Raw genomic sequence first — 26,715 nt, 5'->3', positions numbered from 1 at the left:
TTGAGCTCTGAGCTTGCTGCAGGCACTGACTGCCGTTTGTCTCCGCAGAGGCCCTCTGTCCCATTTCATGTCTGTCACACACTTACATGCACGAATGAAGGGATGCCATCATGCGCCCTGCGAACTGCCTTGTTCGCCATCATTTGCGGTATGCATACAGAAGCAGCACACATATATTGATGTGCTTACGTCTCGCTTGAAGTGCCATATTTTCTTTTCTTTCAAACACAACTTCCTTCTGTTTCATTACAAGACTGGTTCAATCATCCCGGTGATCCAGTGGTTAACGTGTCAACCTCACACAGTCGAGGTACTGGGTTCAATTCCAGCTCCGGCCTCCCCGTGTGGAGTTTGCATGTTCTCCCCGTGCCTGCGTGGGTTTTCTCCCGGTACTTCGGTTTCCTCCCAGATTCCAAAAACATGCATGGCAGCCTGATTGAACACTCCAAATTGTCCCTAGGTGTGACTGTGATCGTGGATGGTTGATCGTCTGAGTGTGCCCTGCGATTGGCTGGCAACCGGTTCAGGGTGTCCCCCGCCTACTGCCCGGTGACGGCTGGGATAGGCTCCAGCACCTTCCGCGACCCTTGTGAGGATAAAGCGGATCAGAAAATGGATTAATGGAATGTGAAACACGGTTGTGGTGGTCATATTAATGTGGCCCTCAACAACTGTTCCAGTTTTTCTTATGTCGCCCCTTTGGAAAATTAATTGCCCACCACTGGGTTACATGCTCTCTCTCACCTCATTCTCCCTTATGGTGCACTCGCTCACCTATCGGATGTGCTCTCCAGCCTCTATCGTGTCCTCCAAGGCCTCTGAATTTAGAGACGTAAGCCCTGCTGGTGGGGGTTATTCCCTCTAATTCTAGCCCACAGTGGGGTGCCCATTAGGGGGCTTGATTCTTGGTTTTGATGTCAAAATCTAGAGGTTGTTTCCTAGAGCCAAGCTCACTTCAAACAAGACGCACTGGGCTTTCTGGAGGACAAGTCAGCATGTGGCACCATAGAACAACACCAGGCTCGAAGGTTGATGTGAACCACTTCAGAGTGGTGCAGTTACCATTCATAGAAAAACACAATTGCAGTCTTAGAAATGCCTGCACAGGTTGAAATGATTCGCAGTCTTATAGTGGATTCCAATTCTTTTTCAAAATCTTTTGACATCTCTCTAATCACTGATCAATATAGAGTACAATACTAATGGTTCCTTGAGTGCACATACTGAGTCTAACTCCAGGAAGTGATTCTCTGACTGCATTATTGTTTGTGCTTTATGTGAGGACATACTGACCGAGTTTGGTGTATGGTGTTGGGTTTTTTTTTGTTTGTTTTTCTTTTTCCTTCATGAATATGAATGTGTATGTTTGATAACAACGTGACATAAAGATATTAAGACACAACATCAAATTATGGATATGGATTGTGAGGTTTTTTTTTTAAATGGCCGATATAGGACTAGCAAGGATGGATGGATAGATAGAAAACTTCATCACGTGAAGGAAATTAGTTTTACGAGCTAGCTTTTCAGGAATTAGCTCCACCCAACAGGCTCTCTCTCACACACACACACACACACACACACACACACACACACACACACACACACACACACACACACACACACACACGTATGTATATAGGTACAAACCCACGCACACATTTGATACGACACGTAACCTGAACCGCGAGGTTTCTCGATGTGACAAATTTAGCAGATAATATTGGCAATATGGCGTTTTGAACAGTAAAGATATGTGTGTGATATGTGATTTGATCCTGTAAAATGATCCATTTTTCCATTTTTCATAAGTGTACAGTATATGTAATCTGGTTGCAGGTTTTTGTTACGCCCAAAGTCCAAAATGAATCCACAACCTACAAATTACTACATCCTTGGCTCATTCATAGGTAATGTGTATCGAGAGTGTCTTGCTTTATAGTTCATTTCATCAGCAAGCTGCAACTAAGGAAGTGATCTTATTCCATGCAAGACAATATGTAAAATTCATGAACTTAAATGATTAATGTATCCCAAGATGCTGTATTAACCACAGAGCAGTCATATTTGTTGAGCAATGGAATATCATGGTACTGATATACGAGTGTTACAATTTACAGGAGGAAAAAAAAAATGAAGTTTTAACATTTGAAGCGCATCTCAAGAGAGCCCACTAATGGACCTGAACTGTATGAGTATATGAATGTCATTTCAGTTGTAATTTACATTAAATCTATAATTCATCTGTGTGTAATGAACTCCTCTGTGCTCAATTTTAAATAACCACACAAAGTGACTCTGCATGCATCACATTACAGTGTTGCCCTTGCACACCACTTCTCCTTGCCCCCTTCACTTTTAACTCCTCTTTGTCTTATCGCACGCACAGTGTCCACACACACACACACACACACACACACACACACACACACACACACACACTCTGTCTTGACAAATTCATGAGGGACTTTGCAATCAATCAATTCCCACTTGCAACAATATTGGACCTTGCGCAAGCTTGATCCACTCTTGCCCATCCAGAGCAATGAAAGACAAATGTGCTGCTTTTGTAAATCTGCTCAGATGTGCGATCAAGGCTGACATACAGATTGCAAATCAAATCAGTCGAGAAAATGTCACGCAACGGTGATGCAAACATCGTAGCCGAGTTAGTCAGGTGCAAAGACCATGAAAAACGCCTTTGATACTTCTCAATCTCCAACGAAAATCTTGAAATTCAGATGGACGAGAAGGGGACATGCAAAATCAAATAGGAGAGGCAGGGAACGAGGCAGAGGCCAGCCGAAGCAGAGAAATTGAGTTTCACCTTGCAAAATAAAAGAGAAGAATAGGCAAGGCAGACTGGAGCCAACATCATTAGCTCCTCTGAATGATGCCGTACAGCCACAGGATTTCAGACACATTGTCACAATGGTGAGAAGGTCTTATTTTCATAACGTTGCAGACCCTGAGAACGGGAGCTGCTTTATTTGTTATCTCTGGCCTTTGCACATTTCAGTAAAGCTTGTTTGCACGTGCTAATCCTGCTCTCTAAACGGGCCACAGGAATGACAAAGAGAAACACTGAGAAATCTACTCGCTCTCAAGCAAGACCTCTCTGCATCAGATGAGGAAAAATCTGTTGTAAAATGCCCCTCTATTTTTTTTAAATAAATTATTTGCTCAATTTAGTTGGGTGACTTTCCTAAACACCTGAAAGTAGCTACGATCAAGCCACTTCTGAAAAAATGAATGCTGGATAGTTCCATGCTTCCACACTATAGACTGCAATATCCATAAACAAACAAAAGACTCCCTTCATCGCCGAGATTATCGAGAAATTGTTTTTTAATCAACCAAGCAATATCTTGAATTTAAACGCACTCTTCAACAAATTTCAGTCAGGTTTCCGACCTCATCACGTTATAGAATCAGCTCGCATCAAAGTGCTAAATGATACAAGGTTGAACGCTGAGTCACGATCTTCTTGGATCTCAGGGTGGCGTTTCAAACAGTCGATCATAATATATGAGTAGGACTCACTGTATAAGTCCTTAAATGGTTCATGTCCTCCTTGTAGTCATAGCAAAGCAATCACAGAAACATTCTTTTTTGCAGCTGAAAAACACATTCAAAGTGAATGATTGCATGTTCCAAGCAAAGTGGTAGAAGCTCATCCATGCTTTTATTTCCAATAGACTTGGCTAATGTATTTGGCTTGTGATTCGGACTCCTTCAAAAGAGCATCAAATAGCTGCAGCTCGGGTTCTGATCAGAACAAAGAGATCAGAGCACAGTGCGTACTCCAGCTTCAAAGTCTTTCCACTGTCTTAATGTTCTGCTCCTCTTCTATAAATGACACAAAAAAACTCAAGGAATGCAAATTGAATATAAACCCAGTAGGGTTGTGAGTTCTGCAGACTTCAGTGTGAGCGGGGTGAAACAGCGTTTAGCAGTTATGCGACGCACAAATCGAGTAAGCTGCCAACAGAAGTGAATGTGCAGGTTAAACAATGTTTTCTCATGCTTAGATTTGACCTCATTCAAATAATTTTAAAATCATGGTTTTCCTAATCTTTTACATGAACTGTGCGATCGTTACATAATTTTATCTCATTTGCTAAATCTGTCTTTATCTGGGCAATTAGTTTTAAAATGTCTTGACTTCTTTTTTTTAAATGTTGAACTTTTAATCATGTAAAGCTAGTGGGTTACCTGGAGTATGAAATGTATGCCTTGCCTTGCCTTGCCTTGCCTTGCCTTGCCTTGCCTTGCCTTGCCTTGCGTTTTGTCGACCGTTAAAAAAGTGTGATCATCAGAGGGGAAGTAGGATAAGTTTAAGGCTGTAGATGCAGATCCAGGTTTTAGGCTCTTTGGGAGTATAGAGTGACGTGTCGGACTCGTCGTCCATCAATAGATGAAGATGGAAGTAAAGATTTTCTCCGAGTCATTAGCATCATGCCAGATTCTGAAACGTGACAGACGCCTCAAACAGGGAGGGACCCTGCAGCAGCCATTATGTTATGTAAACACCACAAAATGCTACAAATTTGCAAGATATAATACCAAGAGCTGGAAGAGCAGAGATGAACTCGGGGTGACCAGGAATTCATTTTGCTGGATATGTTGGGTTTTCTTTTTACCAGGAACAGTTTATTGTATACAGTCAGTAGTAGGCTTAATTTTTTTTAATGATTGTACACGTGAGAATATGAGGACCATTATTCAGGTACATGTATAAAACAGTGTAATATACGTTATTTTAATAACCAACCTATTTTTTATGATGAAATAAGTTCAGAAATTAAATGACAGGACAAATGACTTTTTCCTTCCTCCTCCTCTTTTTGAACATGTAAACTGTGCTGAATGGTGTAATTTATTTATCATTCTCCGGCGTGAGCCCCGCAAGGAGCCTCGTCTCCCTGTCGGAAGCTGGAAGCTTCCAGCACACTGGAAGCTTACATCACATTGCTGTTCGCTGTCCAACAAGTTGGCTATTAGATGGTGGCCAACACATGTGCTGTACTTACCTCTCCGCCATCAGCCGAGAGAGCTTTTTTTTTTTCGTGGCATCTTTTATAGAATATGCAGACAGGCAAAAATATGTCCAATTTTCAACAAATAGTTTTATAAGACAGAAAAATGTATCCGGTGCGGGTTTACTGTTGTTGGTCGCAAAAGTTACTACTCTATCATGTTTGCAATTTCTCTCATCATTTGTTCCTGTTTTTTATGCACTTTTATTAACTTGTTTATTTTTGAGGGACAAATGCTGCCGTGCTGAAAAGAATCAAATGACGCTTCTGGAAGAAGAGAAAATGAAAAGAACTGAAGGATGGCAAGATTGCAAAGTGAAGCATGAAATGATGGGCATTTAATTGATGAATACAAGCTAGATATCAATGGGCCGCAGCCCTCCCATCATGTTCTTGTACTTTCATAGTTGATCAAGCCTGAAATCTCTTACATAGAATGCGGTGTTTACCAGCCGCACACAAGCCAGGACCTGACGCCACAGCACTTGCATCCTTGATCACATGCAACTTTGTTTTTTAGTGATGGACTTTGGAAACATACAACAAGCTTGAGGCCACCGAGTGCCACCAATGAAACGTTCACATCGTCTAAAATAACAAGATGGCGGCATACTGCTCGCAGTTTTCACATGGGCTTTATTTTGAAAGCGAATGCATAACTCTCAAGTGTATGACTACCAGTGACTGTTTGCGATCATGACAAACCATTGTTTATAATACGATCCTAACCGGATAAATGAAGACGGGTATGATATCCGAATAGTCAGTTTAATGATAGATGGAATGTCTGAGTATTGTGACTCGGAATTGTGGAACTGGGCAGCACAATGCAACATGTAACTGTTAAGGTTCCGGAACAGAAGCGGATCCCACAAACGCACACCAAGAGAAGATCGAATACAAAAATGGTTTATTTACAAAATAAGGTCACAAGACCGACAAGGTACAACATAAAGCGCTGGGAACAAAATAACCAGGATAGGAAGGAGTCAAACCAAAAGCGCTTGCAAACGGCAAGAGAAATCAATAACGTAAAATCACCAAAAAAAGAAAAATCCAAACAACAAAAGAAATCTAAACCATCCGAGGATAACACAATAAGCGAGAACGAGGCAAAAGCGGAACCAACAAGAAATACAAACCCAGACTATGACTATGATAGAGAATGACGATGGTGAAAAAAATAAGCGCTTGGATATGAGACGAGAGCAGGGTGAATGTTTCAACAACAGGTGATGGCGAGAAGAGTCCCTTATGACAGGTCAGAGTTGATGACAAGATGCGAAACAGGTGCAGAACGGGAGGGTATGACCCTCCAGTGCCACCTGCTGGAGACAGAAAGAACAGAGTCATGACAGTCTCTCTCATATTTGAAACATTTGCGTTAAAAATGAAGCTTTTCTGTATCACGGTTCCATGCTCTGAGTGCTTGTGTGTGTTTTCTCTTGGTACTACTTTTTTTTTTTTTTTTTTTACCCATTTATTTATTTTTAAAAATGAACAGCAGTCCTCTGTATGTTTCTGGTTAAATTTAGCTCATTAGCTAGGGCTGTTGGTGGAGGTTACGGTGAGGCTTTGCCGCATGTTCTTGTACACATGTCATTCCTGTGCATTTTTTTTCCTAATCAATTCATCTGTAAGCCGTTTATCAATAAGGGTAAAGTTGTAAACTGAATTTGAAATGTTATTTTAACCATTTTGAGATCATACTGTTTAGTATATACACAGTTTAAACTATTCTTGTTGTCAGTTCTAAACATTTGTGGAGTGGGGCGTCAATTACTTCATCCTTTTTCCCGGCAAATGGTGAGGAATTACTTTCTGTTATTTAAATAGAGTGAATCCACGCAATGCGAACATAATTGATTGGCATAATTGATGCTCCTATCCTGCCACTCCAAAAAATATTTGTAATCACCCTATATGGATGCTACAAGACAGTGGCAAAAAAAACTAAGGTGGGCATCCCGTCATTGTGTTTGTTTAGCAAGACTACCATGTGCCCAAGACTTTAAGGACAAAATGTTTGACCCCCCCCCCACCGATCATTTTTTGCTGGTAGCCAAGAAACAAACCTGGACCATTGGCTATTTATTGTGCACATGGGTCAAACCACTGATCAGCACAGCATGCCTGAGCAGTGCGGGGATATCCAGAAGTAGCTTTGCTTCAATGATCTTTCAATGTGGCCTCCAGTGTGAACGTGCACATCCATCGGTCTTTTTGAGGCCCCCCGATCGACCGTGACGACCTTCTCTCTCTATGATCTCGAAAAGATATATTTCTCTTTCACACCGCTTCTAACTAGGAAGCCAAGTTCATTACGTGATACTCACTTTGACTTTCTCTGGGTTTTAAGCCATCTGCTGATCCCCCCCAAAAGGGAAAAAACAAACGGATGAGACTATGTAAAGACACACAGGCATTGCGCCGCTTTCCCTCGCTGAGCCACCAAGGAATTTGATCACAAATACACAGAGCCAGAGACACCCCCCAAAACCACTTAATCAATATTCCTGACAAGGCAAAGCCGTATTCAACACAATTGATATTCCTCCTCTTTCGCAAGATAAATACATGTCACTGTCCTCCTCACAGGCCTAAAAGGCTGTTCACACTAACCCGTTTGCAAATAAAGCTTTACATCAAGACTGTCAAGCGCATAAGCTCTCTGCATCAGCCACTGCTCGCTTTAAAAAAAAAAAATCCTCTTTCAATAATGCATTTGGCTGCTCAAACCTCCACTTCTCAAAGATAAGCAAAGTGGTGGCATTACAGAAGCGGATTTAATTGATAAATCAATGCCAGAAATTGGATTCGGTTGTTAGCAAGTAAGACAGTACTTCCTGCATAGCTCCTTAATGAAGTTGTTGATTATGGAGAAATAAGTGAGCTGAAGAGGAGTTACGAAAGAGATCTACTATGACTGTTAAGCAGCATAAGAGAATAATTTGTGAATACTGAGGGGAATAGTCTTCCATCATGGGTTTACATCGTGAGGTTTGCCATCTGAAAAATATGATCCACCAGCAGGATTTTTCTGACGTCCCTAATGTGAAAAGCCTTACTGTCCCCCTGCAGATTATTATCTCCCGAACTGTGTAGCTCTTTTCATGACAGAATGTTAGATGGACAGTCAGAATGTAGCGGCCTTGAACAGGAAAGTGCCTCCTAACAAAGAGTGGAGCCCGTTCCCAATGGCGAGAAGACTCATTCGAGTACATGCTGTTCTGGTACATGTCGATAATAAAAAAGAACCGCGTCTCAAGGTTAAGATGGAATTTATGGTCGCATAGAGCATTATTTAAGAAATGGTTTACTTCATAAACAACCTTTTTGTAACTTCAACCTTCACAAAGTAAGTGTTGAACACAAAGAAAATGCTTTGTGTCTACAGTGTTTTCTTTACATGATAAAACTATCCAGCACATAATTCTGCTCCGGAAATATATGCATTTCTCACTTTGTCTCTTGGCAAATGGACGTGTGTGCTGATTGGGTACATTTAATAGAACACAACCGTGCTTTTATTTATTATTTATTTATTTGTTTTTCTGGGCACATCAAGTCAGATTAACATGCAGCTCATTCTGGAAAATGTGTCATTCCGGAAGCTAAGTCTTGCCCTTTGTTGAAAAGAAATGACTGCACAATCCACCCATGATTTTCTTTGGGGTACATTCTGGTTACTTTATTTGCACAAATGACTTTTCTTTGTGCAGTTTGCCAGGGCATTTTGGCTGGCAATCGACAGAGAGCTTCTCCCTGTGCAATTTGAGGCCAATTTGAGCAACGATTCACATACCAGCAAAAACATTCCAGAGTTCACGACGGATCATGACTCATACTGAAATTAACCTTAACCACAAAAAAGAAGACACCGGTTTCGCTTAATGGATGTAGACAACAGGGCCTCCATCAGAGACGCATCAGGCATAGTTTTGGCACTGTTCATTTTTTTTTCCCACGAGTTAATAATTCATGATAATCTAGCAAAAGGAAATCCATGAATATTACTGGCAATATGCACATGAGGCTTATTTAATTCAGCGGCAAATAAATGAACTCGTTTAGAGAAGCGAATGTACAGCATGCACTCACTGTTTGATGTTGCAAGCAACAAGCAAGTAGTTTGTCTGAGTAAATCATTTCATACTCATGTAGCAAAGTTACAGATATAAATGAGTCATTTTAGTAAATTATATACTAAATTGCGAAGAGTTGATGAATGATTTGTTCTTTAATTGTTGGAAGGGGGTGGGGGCGGGTCAACTTGCTTTCAGTTCAATAGTTTTGTCAGCATTTGTTTGAAATTGACTTCCTTTTTCAAGGTTAATTTTGAGACAAGCAAGATTTAAAGATGACGGGGGGTTTTTTGTTTGTTATGTTTTGTTTTTTTTGGATTGAAGCCTTCCTTCCTCAATAATGTGTATGAAACCGAATATGAATTAATGGTCTCTCTGCAAAGGCTGTCTGGAAGACACTCAATTTTGTCCTTTGTATCAACAAGATAAATATAATGGATTTTGACTTAATTGTTTTGACAACAATGCCAAGATTTGCAGGGCGAGGTGAAGGACAATTTATGTGGTAATAAATCTGTGAAGAAACAAACATTGATTTTCCTTCTTCAGAAATTGTCCAATGACTTGATTAATAAAAATTTCACAGAGACGAATGTGTCCCTGTAGGTGGACATTGGCTGTCTTGTGTGTGTGTGTGTGTGTGTGTTTGGGTGATAGCATAGCAGTGTTAGAGCGTGCGCCATTAGTGTGAATTTCTGCCAAACATGTATGCTTCTCCAATCCAAATCAAACGAATACACCTTGAATCACCCAATCTTTGCATTATGTTCACGGAGCAATTAAATGGAAACACTCACAAGATGTCACAATCCACGAGAGACAAATTAAGCACTCGGAAATGACCGCAGCTTTCTTCTGACAGCTTTTCTGTCTAAGCCCTCCTGCTAACCACGCTCCTTTAGCGCTCCTCTTTACGTGCTAAAAGGCGCACACGGCACACTCCTCTTGACAAATTAATCTCATATTTTAAAGAATGGTCGAGTGGCTTGACCAGTAAGCCTCTCGAGGCTCTCATCCCTTCTGTCGTTAGACCGGAGAGGCGAGGTGTTAAAGGTACAGGACTATGAAGCAAGGCTACAATTGCATTTTCATAATACATTTCGCACAGAACGCACGCGTTGCCTCTTTGTGAAAGCACATTTACTGTAGTTCCTGACTTTTGCCGACAGCCCAATGGAGAAACACAAGACACAAGAGGGAATAAAGAGCTGGAGACTGCAGTTGAGACAACGCCAAATACTTAAAAGAAGATTGCCTGCGGCATACATGCTCCAATCCGGTCTGTGTGTGTGTGTGTGTGCATGCCCGTGTGAATTTGTCTGCACCAACACTATTGTTTTGTTTGAAGACTTTTTTTTTCTTTTACTTGTAGTCTTGGTTTCAGCATAACAATAAACCTCTTCTTTTTTTTTATTGTGTGAAAGAGCATTGTCAGAAAATAATAGATGACAAGCACATATACGTTCATATTGTGGACTGTAAATCAAAAGCCATTAAATGAGACATAGTTCCTTATTTTGACACTTTATTATTTTTGAAACTGCATGAGGATTGAACCTGATGTCAGTCAAGTTGGAAGAAATTTCATCTTCAAGGTTATGAACCTTTCTACAATGTTGAGCGCCATAAAATATTTTGAAGGGTGCCATTATTGTCTTTGGGTTCCAGGTTTTTGCTTTTGTTCATGTTTTTCTTTGGTTATAGTTCTGGGATTTTTCTTTTCTGCAGGGGTCAACGATTGCCATCGGATTGCAAGAAATTTTAATTAGCAGTACAGGACTGAACAATTCCTATTGACGATTGAGCAACATTCCCTTTCAGAAAGAAGGAACATTTTTGAAATGGTGTCATGTTCAAGTGTGTGTTTGTACGTCAAAGTCTTGCCGTCTCATTGCTCGAGTGGCAAGGGTTCTGTTACTTTAAAATGATCAGCAGAGTGGCAAACATTTGAGCTTTCCGAGCAATTACATTCTTATCACATATGATGGACATGCAGAGAGAGAAGTGGGTGGTAAAATGTCACACTGGGCTTCAAATTGCTTCTTACTGCAGGAGTGGGTGTAGTGCTCTAAGCAGTACTATGTGTTATGTGTGTGTGTGTGTGTGTGTTATGTTTAGAACATCCCCCTGTGCCTCTCACATTGTCCTCTCACTAATTCATGACCTCAAATTTATTAAGGAAAAGTCGTTTGGCAGCAACATTGCGAAGCAGAGAGAAACGCTGCAGCGATTCCAGAGGAGAGGAGAGCATTATAGTGCCATGGGCAACAGCATTCCTGGAATGAAAATTTATTAATAATGCATGGCTGGGTTACAAAAAAGAAGACCCACCAAACCGCACCCCCTTTCTTTTTGGTACAGTGCCGCGCAACACAAAGCCGGTGCAATTTCACTCGAATCTCTGCCGCGCAAAGGATCGCCCATGTGATGACTTTTACAGTCTTCTCCACATGGGACAAAGGGATATGTTGACAGGTGAAACTTAACAGTGCAGTGGCTCTATCGCGCTGTAATTATGATGGGACTCAAAAGGCATGGAAATGACTTTGCGTGTTTCTTCAAATTACGACTGCACCATATGTGTGAAGCTCCCTCGCAACAGGACTGAAAATTAAAAAACGAGAGAGCAACAGCTGAACGAGATCATTAGTATCGCCGCACTGCTGGCCTCAAACTGCTGCCGAGGAGTCAACTGGCTCAAGTTGATATGATTGAAAGTGAAATGCGGAATGTTGGATGGACTGATTAGCCATGTTGGGTGACTGACAGAAATGCCAATGCTTTATCAGTGCCATGAGCAGGGTGTGTAATTGGTAGTGTGACATTTTAATTCAACGACCTGCCATAATGGGTGTGGCATTTAAGATATGCTCTTAATCACCACTGATAGGATCCACACTAAAAAGCATCTGTATGTAGATAACAAGTGTAAGGCACACACATCAACACACATTTGGACAGTGTGCGCGTGTGTTTGGACAGTGTGTGTGTGTTGGGGGGGGGGGGGTCCAGGTTGTGTGTGGGAGTGTGTGAGAAAGGCTTTGCAGCTTGTGTACGTGTGTATAGTCGCTAACCCCCGTCGCAGATGCTCTGTTTAAAAAAAGACAAAAAAAAAAGTGCCAAGACATACAGCCTTATTTCACTATCAATAAGACACACGCTGAGGGAAAAAAAAAAGATCCGCGATCACCTCACCATGAACAGATTCAGGTAGGACAGTGTCACACGTACATTGCATTGATATGTGTTTTTAAAACGACAAAGTAGCACAGACCATATAATTATCTGAAATTATTGTAATATTTTCTGCCTGAATTGTAAAGGTTGCTGCAGGAATTGTGATAAATTTGTGTTTCTGATTAATGACATCATATTTTAGTTGTACGTTATTGAATAAAGCATATTCCATACGAATGTTTTTGTCTTATACTTTTTTTCAAGTTATTAAGCTACATAAATATGTTAATTTATTTACTATTTGCACAAACTGTCAGCAGTTTACTGAAAGTAATTATCATATGAAGAAGAGAGACGGTATAATTTAAATCTATCCGAGCGTGCCCATACCGGTGCAAATTATGGCAGCTTCATAATAATTATGATTTATCCAACTGTATTTTTCCTGCCCTTAATTATTCATCCTCATTCATTTCAAAGTCATCCAATGTGGAAAAATAAATATGCAGCTCAATAATGTTATCCAGTGTGGGGTTGGCACAGCCTTCGGTATTCAGATTGTTACTGTTTTACAGGAGTTTTGTGGAAAGTGTTTGCTCTATTTTGCCTTCTGGACCTGTACCATCGAGCAATATGCATGGCTTTTTCATCAAAATGTGATACTTTAGCATTGTACAAAATCAATCAAATATGTATCGACCTCACGTGGCCCTGTTGGCATCATTAGGCTACCTTGGTGCTGATGCTGATAGAGTGGCACCACCTCAAGGCTGCTCGTGGATCGAAGCCAACTTCGCAAGCATAAAGCTGAGCAATGGTCACCATTTGTGGCGTTTATCTGATAGGCGTGCTTCCTGTGTGTACAAAGTATGGATAGAGAACTGCTTAGAGCATTAGCACGCGCCCATGTAGCCCGGCGGTGTCCCACGCACTGCACATTACGGCACGCAGACTACGAACAGCTGATGATCATTTCCTGTGAACTCACGTAGTCCCAGCAGCCGAGCTGCCTCCAGCCAAGCAACAGTGCTGACAACCGGTCATACGCCGGGCGTGAGTCCACGAAAGGCCAGGACAGAACGCTTACCTTCCTGACGTGCAGCAGCAGCCATTCCTTTTCGGTGAAAATCCACGCTTAAGATCCAAGTGCGGAGCAATCCCGCCCCCGCCAGCAGAATCGGAACCCCGTGACGTTGTGCCTCTGCTAGAAACGTGACTGAGACACTTGGCTGCGCTCCTCGGACACAGCCGGTGTGGTTTCGATACGAAGTGGACGCCGTCTCAGACGGGATCTCTGCAGAGAGGAAGGGAGTCTGTTGGTAGGCAGGGTATGAAAGCCCGGCAGGACAGTGCGGTGGTGACAGGAGGGAGCCCGGCAAACTGCGATTAGCTGCACTTGAACCTGACGAGACTCACTGGTGTTGCTGATGCTGCCGAGGCTGGTTGCCGCTATAACAGCGTACGTGGATCATACCACCACACCGCGGATAAGGGGGTGTGGCACAGACCGCTTTCCTCTTTCGCATGATGCCATATTATGGCCTATTAGTCCCAGAAATAAAGCACAACGTTGCACTTGCGGGGCACAGTGGCGTCTCACAGGGACGATGCCTTCAAATGTGCTCTTTTCCTCCATTTTTGACCCATAAAAAGATACACATTTAATTTGCCAACAAGTCCAATAATTAGCCCTATGGGTACACTCGTGTCAATTATACAGAAATAGGCTCCACTGTATCTGACGGAGCAAGACACAACCTCATTAGAAAGCGTATTTATGGTCATGCACAGCCACATTTTTTTTCACTGATCAAAAGTAGCTTCCACATGGCAGAATATCTTGGATTTTGACAATATAGCAGTTTTTCGAAGATAATAAATTGAACTTGACACCGATGAAGGCCCCCTAAGATATGTTTTCTTCTGCTAAATTAAGTGCTTAATGAGTCTGACCTACATGCTCCATATGTGATGCTTTCATTGGGCATTTAAAGCTAACGGAGGCTTCTCCAAACGGCTTGTGAATGGCAGGTGTCCTAATGATGCAGTTTTATTATTTCCCCGAAGCCCAGCACGCAAGCGGCTACAAACAACCATTCAGACAGCTGCTTCCATCTATCTGTCTTTCAGCCTGTCTCACCATATCCCCAACACACCACAGCAGCATGCATCTTTTATCGAGATCCGTTCTGGCACTTTCCTGCAATTTCATCAGTGATTCTGAAAAGTGAGGTTGAATTCTCGTGCTATCTTGCCGAGCGCTAAATGGAGCGCATGTGTCAGGCAAGTACTGTTTGAAAAATATGGTAAAAGCCGGTTTGTGCCACATTGTATCCGACGTGTGTCATCTGAGTATGGATAGTGAATAGGTGGCTGCCAGGTCCAGTTGCAACTAAGACTGTAAAAGGTGGTGGCGGATTTGGATCAGAAGCCCAAACATCTTGAGAGTTTCTGTGCGTGTCCTCATGGCACAAACATTACACCTCAGCAGCTAGGCGAACAATCTTTAAAAGAGCCGAACCCTTTGCGGCCAACACATCTCACTGAGGCATTGATTTGACAACCAGCTCATTGCTGAGATTTGAAATGTCACAATGTTTATCTGTGATTTTTTTGCACCCCCCCCCCTCCACCCAAACATTGTGTTTCACTGAGGAGAGCCAGCAGAGAGGTGAACTGGCCTCGTTTTGAAAGAAGCAACATCCTCATCGTGTATATTATACCATATAGCATTTAAATTACTGATGAAAGTTATGCTTATAGCCAACAGCTGCTGTCAACTGATACTCGCTTTCATGGCAAAGTTGAAATGTTAGTGTAATTGGTGTCCCGATGCGGTCTACGGAGGATAATCTGAGGCCTGCTTCTGCTACATTTTACAGACATATTGGCAGTTGTACTATTGCAAATGCAATCAGATTGTACTGTAAACGGGATTGTGTAAAGATAATAAAGGACTTCCGCATATGGGTAAAAATGGCGGTGGAAACAAATCGGAGAGGCCCATCTCCATGAGACCGTGTTTGCTGAGCCAATTATCCCTGCCCTATTTGGATGACATGGAAGCACAGCTGAGTGGGATGTGGCGCACAGAGGTGGATTTAGAGCTGCTACTCCATGAAAGCGATTTGAGGGTGAAGAGAAAACTACTCTGGCTGTTGTGAATGCTAAAATGGAAAGTCTGGTGAGACCAAGTTTGATGGGAAGTTGTCCATGCCTGTTCTCTCTGACACATCGCACCACAAAGTATGCGTCTTACGCCATCTGGCATATCTGTAGAAGCTTAAACCCCAAATTATTCATACTGTGGCCAAATTCTTAGGTGAAGTGCTTTGTTTTTCTGTTCTTTTGAAATTGTCTCAGGAAAACACTCTTCATGAATGGTGATTATTCTGAGGAAAATTACAAACTTCAACTTTAATTAACTCAATAAATTAATTATGGTCATCAATTTTATAATTTTAAATAACGATCCGCTCTGAACACATTTAACAGTAAATAATAAATCCTCCAATATCATTGACTGATTGACTTTGGATTTTTGTTTAAAATGCTGTTATGCGGGCAGCACGGTGGGTGACTGGTTAGCACGTCCGCCTCATAAGGGCCGCGGGGCATGCTGGAGTCTATCTCCAGCTGTCTACAGGCAATAGGCGGGGTACACCCTGTGGGAGGAAACCGGAGTACCTGGATATCATAGAATAACACAAATACTTCCAAGCAAGAATCTATGAATAATAACAAGAGGGATGGAAAACAACACTTGAAGCAGAACAGCAAGCAAGGTCAATAATCTGACAATGACCAGGCAGTTTGTTCGTCCTGAAATACGTGGCACGGCTTGATTGGAAATGCAGCACAGATGCGCCTGCTGGAAGGAAACGCCCTTCACTCCAGCTGCAGCTGAAACACAATCAAGGCCGAACATGACAGTTCTTGTGCTGTGGATTTGAATTGCAGGTGCTCGAACTTCCTCCAGCATTCCGAAATCATGCATTTAAATAGCCTAAGGACAGAAAAGACAAGACAAATAAATAAAAATATTTATAATATTGATTTATTTTTCTTTGTTAAAATTTCTTTTAACATACAGTATTAGGGATTAGAGTCATCTGAATGTAATTAAAGGCATTCAAGTTACATTAGTTTAATGTTGCCGTACTTGGGTTATGTTACTGAGTACATTTTAAACAGATAACTAGTAACGCAATACATTTTTAAAGTAAGCTTCCCAACTCTGCGTATGGTGTAGCTAAAGCGCTATAGAAGTGCACAACATTGACCATTTTGATCACATTGGAGTATTCATTTGTTGTGCAATGATTTTTTTTCCTCAGAAAAGTACAATGAATAATCCATTCAAATCCATTTGAAAGACACTTGCTTCCGTTAACAGGAATAACGAGTGGGGATTGTAGGTACCAGTCCAAGTGTCAATGCAAACTTATTTCACCTGTAGGAAGTGAAATGATTGTGTCTACCCCTTGCTGCTATAACAACTGGCCCTCATGGGAAGTCTTTGTGTCTGTGGGAAACGTTGTCCATTGATCAGAAGAATGTTAGTCAATTCAGAGGTCACTGATTTTGAATGAGAGGGCCTGCCTCCCAATCTCTGACCTAATTCATCCCAAAAGCATTTGATGAAGTTGAGGTCAAATCCCTCCCATCCTTGAGTTAAGAGCTGTGTCTTGAGACTTTTGTCTCTTTCCTGTTTACTGTCCCGCTGCTTAATATCAGATTAACTATGCCGTGCTACATCACTTCACAGCCTGAGGCCCTTTAAATGTTCATTATTTAGTTGTGTGGATGCAAACAGTTTTTCTTTCCTGAACTCCTTGCCCCTTGTAGGCTGGAAGGCATTGGCCATTGATCAGTGCTAAAGCACAGGGTGATTGTGGCTTGCTTTATTAGATACTAACAATTATCCTTTCAGTAATTTGCAGCAATTCCCTCTTGTTAAATTCTGCTTTATTTCAGGTTTGGTCTCCCACCACCTTCGAGTTATTATTGTGACAATACCTCCTCTTATTATTATCCATTTAGAATGTATTCTCCTCACCTCAGTTGCCTCCTCATTTTATACTGCAGGTTTAGGACGTATGCCCATAGATATGTACTTACATACATACATGCAGGTTTAGGGAGTAACGGAATACATGTACCGGCGTTATGGAATCAGAATACAAAATTAATGCAACTTTTTTTTCTGTAACTGTAAAGGAATACAAAAACAATTAGATGACAGGTTCATTCATTCAAAATTGGGATAATTTCACACGATTACATCTTCCACGTGGACAGAGTGACGCCATTGTTTGTTTCAACAAGTGGATAAAACGTCAAAATTTTCACGTAACTCAATGGACTGCCGTGAGTCCACTCACTCAGCGCAGTGTTGCTGAGAGCAATGGGAGTTCATGTATAATCGGCGAGGCGAGGACGAACTGGTTATGTCGTGTCCTCCACACGTGAAGGGAAGGAAGAAGTGATCTTTTGATCTTTGATCTTTGTTTGTTTATTGAACATAAAACATATATACAGTAATAATTTGACAGAAAATAAGGTAGATAAAAAAAGTAAAAAGAAAGAAATCAATCTTCATTCAACACAGTTATTATGTTCAAGGGAGTAGGAAGAAGTAAAAAACTTATCTAGTCCTACCCCGTTATGTGATTGTATCTAATAATCATTTTTATATCAATCAGAAAAGAAAAAAGTAAGAAGAAAGAAGTCTCCATTAAGGCTCATACTTTACCCTTAACCGTGATATTTTTACAACTTTTGGTTTGTATCGGGATTATATACTTCCACACCCTGACACTCTTGTGTCAATTTTCTCTTGTATTCATAATGGATATTTCAATACCTTTCTCTATTTATCAACTTAGTTCTGATTTATCATTATATTTAATGTTTAGAATTTATCATTTTAACTCTGATTGATGTTGGTTGTTTGTACTATTTTTTTGAATTTGTTTTTGAACTCAGCAAGCGATTTACTCATTTTCAGGTCCGTTTCGAGATTATTCCACAGATTAACACCTTTGATAGATACACTTCTTTGCTTGATGTTTGTTCTTGTTTTGAGTTTTTTGAATAAATTGGTACCTCTTAAATCATAGCTGCTTTCTCGAATTTCGAAAAACTTCTGAATGTTTTGGCAGAGCAGGTTATTGTGTGCTTTGTACATTAATTGGGCAATTTTAAAGTCAACCAGGTCATAAAATTTCATCGTATTTAATTTGATAAATAGTGGATTTGTGTCTATTAATAATTCGAATTGCTTTTTTTTGTAGGTTGAGAATAGGGAGTGTGTTTGTTTTGCAGGCATTTCCCCATATTTCCACACAGTAGGTCATATATGGTAATAATAATGAAGTGTATAGTTAGTTAGTTCCGCCCGCTCCTATTTGGAACATTGGGCGACGAGCCTCCTCCATTTGTTCCGGTCACTGGCGACCCTTCTTGCTCCATGCCAGCTGACACCCATCTCACCGAGGTCTTCTTTGGCAGTCTGTCTCCACGTCTTCTTTGGCCTACCTCTCTTCCTCTTTCCACCCTCTGGCATCCAGTCCATGGCCACACTTGCCGGTCTCTCTCTTGGCAGCCGGAGTACGTGGCCGAAGTTTTTTCCTTCTCCTTTCAGAGACAATGTCTGACAGTTCAGCCACTCCTGCCCTCTTCATCACCTCCTCGTTGGTGATGTGGTCTCTCCATGAGATCCTCAGGATGGATCTCAGGCAACGCCGATGAAAGACATCTAACTTGTTGGTAATGTTGGCTGTCTTCATCCATGTCTCACAGGCGTAAATCGCTGTTGGGATAACCACTGACATATAGAGGCGTAGCTTGGTGGTCGTAGTGATGGCTTTCGATGACCAGATGTTGCGGAGGCGTTGGAACACTCCCGCAGCTTTACCAAGTCTACTGTTGACGTCTTTCTCCACACCACCTGTATTTGAGATGTTACTCCCAAGATATGTGAAGCTGTCAATGTACTCTATGTCATGTTGGTGTAGAGTGAGTGGTTGAAGGTGTTGGTGCTGTCCGACGGCCATGGCCTTGGTCTTTTCCTGGCTAATTCGTAAACCGACCTTAACTCCGTGCTCATGCAGATTGTTGGTCAACTCCTGGAGTGCGGGCTGGGTGTGACTTAACAGAGCCAAATCATCTGCAAATTCCAGGTCAGCTAGTCTGCTCCCTCCCCACTTGATACCAACTTCTTCCCCTGTGATGGACTTCCTCATCACAAAGTCAATTATGATGATGAAGAGTAGGGGTGACAGAATGCAACCCTGTCTTACACCAGTGACAATGTCAAAATCATCAGTTGTGCCACTGTTGGTTTTGACACAACAGGTTGAGTTGTGGTACAATGACCTGAAGATGTTGATGTACTTGAGGGGTACACCATACAGCTGGACGATCTGCCACAGTGACTCCCGGTGGATGCTGTCGAAGGCTTTCTTGAAATCGATATAGTTGATCATGAGTGGTGTCTGAAGTTCTTGGCACTGCTCTATGATGTTTCGAAGGGTAAAGATCTGTTCGGCGCAAGACCTTCCCTTCCTGAAACCGGCTTGCTCTTCCCTCAAGATGTTATCCACTTCATCTTTAAGGCGATGTAGCAGGACACTGCAGAATACCTTGCTGGGGATTGACAGCAGTGTAATGCCCCGCCAGTTATTGCAGTCTGCGAGGTTTCCCTTCTTAGGAAGCGTGACAATGACCCCACGTCTCCAGTCGGCAGGAACCTCTTCAGTGTCTTGAAGTGTATAATGTGTACAAAGATCTCTTATTTAGCACTTCCTTGGTTTTGTAGAGGATCCCTACGGTTTTGGCTATTTTTCTTTTTACGTTATCGATATGTGGCTTCCAACATAGTTTTGAGTCTATTACTAATCCGAGAAACTTGGTTTCATACGCTCTTTCTATCTCAATTGAGTTTACCATAATTTTAGCTTGGTGTTTGATTGGTCTTGTGCCAAAAACAATTAACTTCGATTTTTTCAGGTTAAGTGACAATTTATTTCTGTCGAACCAGTTTTTTAATTTGTTTAATTCGTTTTCTACGGTTGTCAGGAGCTGTTTCAGATTTATTCCAGAACAGTAGAAAGTTGTATCATCAGCAAATAGGACACATTTAAATTGTTTTGAGACCTTGCAGATATCATTTATATATAAGATGAATAGTTTTGGACCAAGCACTGACCCCTGAGGAACTCCGTGAGTGATTTTTAGTTGATTCGTTTTTTTATTGTTGAGTTGCACGTACTGATATCTGTTTTCTAAATAACTTTTTATCCATTTATAAGCTACACCTCTAATGCCATATCTTTCTAGTTTTTTCAATAATATACTGTGATCTATTGTGTCAAAAGCTTTTTTTAGATCTAGGAAAACCCCAACAGTAAATTCTTTGTTGTCTATATTAGTGGCTATTGCTTCCACAAACTCCATAACTGCCATTGAGGTGGTCTGTTTTTCCCTGAAGCCATATTGATTCTCACTTAACAGCGCATGCTTTTGTATAAAGCTATCAAGTCTGCGAGAAAATAGTTTTTCTAATATTTTTGAAAATTGTGGTAGTAGTGATATTGGTCTATAATTTGTAAACCGATGTCTTTCTCCACTTTTATAGATTGGAATAACTTTAGCAATTTTCATTTTTGATGGAAAGATACCAGCTTTGAATGACAGGTTGCATATGTGCGTGAAAGGTCGCACTACATATTCTATAATCTGCTTTATTATTGTCATGTCAATATTAAAGCAATCAGTTGACTTTTTATTTTTAAAAGTTTTTATAATATTTGATACTTCTTCTTGTTTTACAGCAGTAAGGAACATCGTGGAGGAGTTTTTTCTACATATCTATCTATTTCAAACAAGTTTGTTGGATCAGGAATTTGTTTTGCTAGGTTACTGCCAATGTTGACAAAATACTCATTAAATTCAGTTGCTATTTCTGCAGTTTTTTCCAAAATAGTATTTTTGCCTTTGATAAAATACTCTGGATAATCCATTTTTTTAGGACTATTTCTGATTACTTGGTTAAGTATCTTCCATATTTCTTGTGTATTACTTTTATTCTGCTCTAATAGTGCATGATAATGATCTCTTTTACTGGTTCTTATAATATTTACTAGTTTATTTTTATAGGTCTTATATTTTTTTTCTGCTTCTTCAGTTCTCAATTTTAAAAACAATTTATATAAATTGTTTTTCTTTTTACATGCATTTTCTATGCCTTTCGTTATCCATGGCTTACTTGGGTCTTTATACTTTTTGGAGACTTTAGTTAATGGAAAATGTTTATCATATAAGGAGATTATGGTAGACTGAAATACTTCAAACGCTGTATTTGGGTCTTCGTTTGAGTAGACCTCGGTCCAGTTTTGTTTTTCTAGGTCTTGCTTAAAGGCGTCGGTGGAGCGTTGGGTTCTTAGTCTTATTTCTGTTATGTGAGTTGTTGACTTAGCTTTTCTATCAAAATAATTATGAAAAACTGCAAAAACAGGTAGGTGGTCACTTATGTCATTAATGAGAAGTCCACTTTCCATTTTATGATCAATCTTATTTATAAATATGTTATCTATTAATGTGGCCGTGTCAACTGTTATTCTGCTAGGTTTCAGGATTACTGGGAAAAAGCTGTTGCTGTACATAGTATTTATGAAGTCGGTTGTTTTTTTGTGTCCATTTGGGTTTAATAAGTCAAGTGGCCGCTGTTTGGAACTGCTTTGGAGCGTACTCACTGAAAGAGCAATTTATCTCATATAATCGTTTCAAACCAGTTCATGGTGTGACCCCGCCTACTGCCCGAAGACAGCTGGGATTGGTTCCAGCACGCCATGCGACCCTTGTGAGGAAAAGCGGATCAGAAAATGGATGGATGAATATTTTCAAAGAAAAGTTTGAGCTCACAAATCACCCGTAGCTTTTATATTCAAACCATATTAACAATAAAAATGGCTAAGCGTGACACGGGAAATAAAAGTGGTATTTTGTGGTGACATCATGCATCGTCATCAGCGCACATCATAATTACGGTGTGCGGTTGTGTGCGGCAGCGAGATGAGCATCTATCTATCAATCTGTCTGTCTATCTCCATTTTGTCTTTGTTCGCATATTCGGTATTGCAGTAATGCAAAGTTAATTAAAAGTATAAATTACATTACTTTTATTTTATGGACCTTGGATTATGTTGCTCACTACATTTTTTAATAGGTAACAAGTAACTGTTTGGGCAGCCTTGCCGGAACACTGGCCCTGTTACTGAAAAAAAAAAAATCCTTTACATATACATGGGTTACACGTGATTAAAATTTATTGGAGTAAGAAACTGAATTTGATTTATTTTGGAAGAAAAGAGTAGAAAATTGTCAGTTGGACACTTTTTAATCATCTGCAATTTATTCCTCAAGTGTCGTTACTTTTTTGTGTGTTTTTATTTTCACAGTATAAAATCTCACTTAATATTTAACATTTGAAATTTCCTACGCTTTATATCTTGTTCAAGACATTACTTATGGAAGGGTTTAACCGTACGTCCAAAAAAATTTATGCATCAAGGTAAATAGGTCAGTGATAATTGATGCAAACTATTTAATGTATAACATTTTAAAAAAGCCAGAACATTTTGATTTCATCGTATTCATTAATAAAAAATCATACTGGTCTTTTCGGGCCAGCATCAGTGAACAGTCACATCATGGCCACTGTTATTGTATAATCTTGCTCCGCGACAGCGTTAGTCCAGGTGACTGAGAATTCACCAGCCTGAACTTGCACTGGCACTTGTCACGGCATCACCAAGACACCGCGGTGACTTTTGGCTGAATTGGTCTCGTGAAATGTTGCCCCAGCGAGAGCGCAAGCAATCCTCTCTCCTGAGTCGTTGCGACAGATCAGCCGCGGCAGTGGCGGTGACGTGTCGGCCAGTTAGATAGGCCCTAAATGTAAATCGTTCAGAATCACATGGCCACATTCAGTACAGAGCACACTGTACCAAGCTGACAATCTTTAATAGTGTTAACCTGCAGATCATTAGCATTGTACTTTCATGAACTGGACCTTGACACAGAGCGGAAAGTGGAGCAAACCATCATAACTCCCGCTATCTGCTGTTGTAATTATAAAATCGTTATTCATTGGCGTGTTCTGAATTGCAATTGTGTTATTGTTTTCAATAGTAAATTGTTACAAAGGCGCTTATAAATAAAATCTATTATTATTAAAAGAGATTTGTCAGTCTTAAATGAATGTGAAATGAATTTTGCATTGATTACTCCAAATGTTTATTTTTTTTTTTTTACACTCAAATTCACACCTCTGGACAATGTAGATCCTTCAATTAAAATGACGAAACTAATGGGCATGTTTTTTGAATTTGGGGCATGGGTGGTTTCTCAATTATCAATTGAGCTGATATTGTGACCTTTTTACCAGTGATTAAAGTGTGTCTTTTGCAGCGAAAGAAAAAAGCAGGCAGAGGTTGCTGCTTACTGATTAATCACAAACGGAACGCATCCTAATGCGGATCTGATGTGAACTGATTTCAAAGCGTTGACATTCCCCCCTTCAAGATCTTCTCTCAAAATTAGTAATATCCCTGAAAGGCCATGACATTCATAAATTCAACAATCCGCATGTATAAATTGTGGCAGATTTGAGAGACGGCGATATTTTAGCCGGCAATGCTGTGACATTCAATATCTGGGGACGTGCGTGTGCAGATTACAGCCAGAGAGAACCAAATAAGCTGCAGACGAGGACATCATTGCACCAAAGACAGGCTCTAAGGGTACCGTACTGCAGTTATTGATTTATAAAGCATATCTTTATCCTTACAGTATGCATGAAAGCGAAGGCAACATCAAGGGAATCGAGACGAGTGATGGAATCAAAGCTCTGCTCTTGACACATACGCGCACACTTTGGTCCCAAAATCAAGGCTTTCTGCTTGGGACCCTAAAATCTAGGGACTATTCCCGTACAGATCAAAGTGTGTGTTTTTTCAGGCAGGGGCTTTTGCATCAACTGCCTGTGGTTTTGAGTGCTTTCCTCAATGCGAGCAGCAAAAAGCCCTCAGAGAGCGAATACCACCCTAAAGCTCGGGCACTTCGACTTTTATCATGGGACACTTTTTTTTTGTTGTTGGCTCTTGCTGCCCTGCTTACCTGTGACAGGAGCACTTTTCAAACGCACCTTATTGCATTTCAAACGCCACCAACTCCCACTCCTATCTCCAAGACACTCAAGCTGATGTACGCAGCTGTCACCTGCCCAAATACTGTATATCCCCCTAGCCTTCTCTCCCACTTCTTCCCAAACTGACTCCTTCGCAACGCTGAATAGTTAAGAAAATGTTTTATGCATTCCACAGCTGCCCACGTGCAGGCAGAGCTCATAAAAGACATACTGAACCTCCTCTTAGCTGACATCACACCTCATGTGTGTCACATTTTTCCTCTGTCCATGTACATCGTCGTCCTCATCAGATTCACACTTCTCTTACAGGCTTAATGAAGACATGCGTGGTTCACAATTGATAACATCACATCCGTTGTTTTGTAATGTCTTCAGGGAACATGTATCTATATATTATGCAAATATAAAATTCAGCAAGTAAGGCATGCCAAAGGCCATGGTGGCTGCAGTATCCCACTCTTGAGTGAATTATTCACATGGGCCGCCTACACACCTAAGCATTTCTCAGAGAAAGAGAGAGGACACAGTGAATGAATTTGCATTTGTTTGAAGATGTATTATTAATTCATGCCAATGAGGCTTTGCAAAAGGGAGACTAGGCAAAGTTTGAAAGGAGTTAAAAAGGGCCCTGGTAAGCACAGCGATTATTTGTGTGATCTTGTTTTGGCTTCCTGCTCTTACTTACTGCTTACTGCTGGTGTCCGGGCATCTTTGACTGGAAATGTGTCAAATTGGCCGAGCCCGTGACAACACCAGGTCATCGAGCGTGGGCCTTATCTTATTTAATCAGCATGTGCTGAGCTAAATACCAAGCTATTATGAGTGGCCGCCCAACGGCTGCTGTTCACGTTCACAAACAGTGAGTCCTTAAGGTCAAACACTGATAATGAGGAGAGAGAAAGCGCTATTCCTAATTAGACGTGAATGTAAAATCCGATCGGGAAATTTACCTGCTCTGTGCAAGCAAGCCATTCTAAATGTGCATTTGAAAATTCATTCCAGCACTACTTAGACCTATGTATGCTTTGGTCGTGTCATCAACAAGAGCGCATCTGTGAATGTGTGCGTGCGTGCGTGTGTGAGTGTGTGTGGGTGTGGGTGGGGGTGGGGGGTACATAATGTCGGTGAAAGAGGCCTGTGGGTACGCTGCAATCGGCCTTATCCTAGCACGGAGGGAAATAAATTACAGCGGAGAAGAAATTAACAATAATGGACTAAAAGAAAAATCGACAAAAATAAGGCACAAAAACATCACAACAATCCACTGCTGATAAAATAGTCACCTTATCGACACCTTAATTTGCCCCATGGATTTGTGATGACCACAGCTTTGCCACATGTGGGAGTGGATGTCTGCGGAAGTGATGGTGGCAATGCAACGCCTGCTATCTCTGTGGGGAGTGGGTGGCAAATGTAAATATAATAGTCCCACATTATCAGCGACCGCACAACCACTAGCTTGGAGTATCTAAGCACCTGATAGGAGAGAAGTGTTTTTGTGCTCTGTACTGGAATCAAAGAGACGGAACCACTGAGCGGTATTGCCAACTAGGAAGAAGCGAACTGTAGAAGATTACATAAATTAACGTTTTACCAGTAGGCGAAAGAGTGCCCTTGGTGCGTCCTGGAAACACAAATATAACACATCCTGCAATCGTAGCTGATTCAAATCGCTCTTGCACCATCCAGTTTCACTATGTTACTCTCCTAAATAAAGCAGCCATCTTCCAACCATATATGCTAAGCTCAAGCACCAGTGACAGTGACCATTTACGTTGTTGAAGCATCCTTGAGCACGCTGCTTAATCCCCGCCTGGTCGAGGGGAGCTGTTGTTGGGTTAACCAATGCTTTGCATGGAGGCAAGTGGAGGATGAATTTGCCCCTCTGAAATTACAGGTTCAAACAAACCTCTGAAAAGTGGGATACCTCTGTCCATGGTGCTGAAATTCAGAGGAGCTAGTCCACTCCTTTTCTTAGGACAATATGCCACTTCCATATTGAATTCCCAGCTGGTTTTGATTATGCAATGTGGTTACAAGACAGGAGTGCTGAAGTTAAACACACTCAAAGATGACTGCGTGCATGTGAAAATACATTTTTATCCTGCATGTGTTGATCATGGACACAATCATCAACACCATCATGCAAAGGTGGAGCTGCTTATTGAAGGGCGGCTGTCGAGGAAAAACACATAATTGT

The 26,715-nt window shown here is 41.0% G+C and overlaps 1 protein-coding gene across 1 annotated transcript in view; it reads right to left on the bottom strand.

The window, feature by feature from the left end:
* Positions 1 to 13,702, bottom strand: part of tenm1 (teneurin transmembrane protein 1) — a 184,870-nt gene extending 171,168 nt beyond the window's left edge. Inside the window, exon 1 of the mRNA XM_086099239.1 lies at positions 13,389 to 13,702. The gene's annotated coding sequence lies outside the window, so the exon portion shown is untranslated. The remainder of the gene's footprint in view (positions 1 to 13,388) is intronic.
* Positions 13,703 to 26,715: the final 13,013 nt, after the last annotated feature.

Source organism: Hippocampus guttulatus, chromosome 2 (assembly GCF_054856545.1).
Source record: "Hippocampus guttulatus isolate MCC_2025c chromosome 2, RoL_Hgut_1.0, whole genome shotgun sequence".
Taxonomy (NCBI): Eukaryota; Metazoa; Chordata; class Actinopteri; order Syngnathiformes; family Syngnathidae; genus Hippocampus; species Hippocampus guttulatus.
This window is presented reverse-complemented; position numbering and strand designations above follow the sequence as displayed.